Source organism: Pinus tabuliformis, chromosome 5_1 (assembly GCF_031772625.1).
Source record: "Pinus tabuliformis cultivar Carrire ecotype Pingquan chromosome 5_1, CPIR1, whole genome shotgun sequence".
Classification (NCBI taxonomy): domain Eukaryota; kingdom Viridiplantae; phylum Streptophyta; class Pinopsida; order Pinales; family Pinaceae; genus Pinus; species Pinus tabuliformis.
The window spans coordinates 305419371-305420661 of NC_142305.1; positions in this window are offsets into that span (position 1 = coordinate 305419371).

Consider the following 1291-nt stretch of genomic DNA (forward strand, 5'->3'; position numbering starts at 1 on the left):
GTTAAGATCCTTGAGGTAGTCACAGGCTTGCAGTTTATCTTTCCACATTCAGAATCCAACTCCATCTGTCTTCTACAAATGAGAGGGTTTGTACCTGTCAGACATAGGTGCCAGTATGAGAGCTCTGTCATCCACAACCTTCGGATGGTTTGGATCGATTTCACTCCTAGTGAATCTCAGCTTCATTAGACAGTTGTTGATCCGCTCATACTATGCCTGGGGTGTTTTGCTTCAAGCCATAGAAGGCTTTCTACCACTTGCATACATGAGATTCCCGACCATGAATCTCAAACTCCTCGGGTTGTTCCAAACCTGTGGACCTGTGGCATAAGGGGAATGGTCCCCTTATAAGATTTTCCTTCGATACATCTCAGACATATACCTTCATGCTCTTTTTGAATTTAGGCATCCCTGTCACCATTTGACTCAGAGACCTCCGGTGCTGTGTCAATGGACATGGTCCCCAGTGGACTTCTTGCAACTTGATACAACCCTAAACTCAAAAACATCTTTGAAAAATCTATTTTCAAACACGTACCTTTCCATCGATGAGTGCCACCCTGAACCTTTGACTTTCATTGCTGAAACGAACACCAGGTTCTTCTTGTGATCAGGTACATAAAAGTGTTTCTATAAATGAATTGAGTTACCCTCATTCATTTTAGGGGTAACATTCCCTACAACCTTTCTGGGATAGTTAGTATTGACTCCAAGTACAATCCCATGATTATCTATCCAATGAAGTGCCTGGGATTCCTTGCTTTCTTTGAAGAGTCAACCATTTCTCCTTGATGAACTGCATTACTTGTCATTCCCTTGACCCTGGAATGAATTGTTTATGGTTATCAAGAGAAGTGTCTCTGCCATTCAGACACTCCTTTGCATAATGGCTGAACTTATTGTAACCAAGGCATCTGTCTTTCCTTCCACCCTTAGATCAGAACTTCCCAATGAAGTGATCTTTAGGCAGGCCATCAGAACCTTCCGCTGCACCATTCTAATAATATTCTCTGCTTCAACTTCACTGTGGGTAAATTATGAGGAACCCATTGATCCTTTTACCTTGTCCTAACTGTCATTGGTGATTGCTCTTTCACTCTTGCTTGGGCATTGTCTTCACCTCGGCTCAGCATTAAAGTAAACTGCAGATAGAACATAAATATAAATCGCAGAAGACAAGCCAAGACAAGAAGACACAAGATGTGTCGCTAGCTAGGGACAAAGCCGACAATGTGGGGAAACCCTTGATCAATTCTTCTTTTATGTTCTTCAAAGTTCAGCAGAGAAAGAG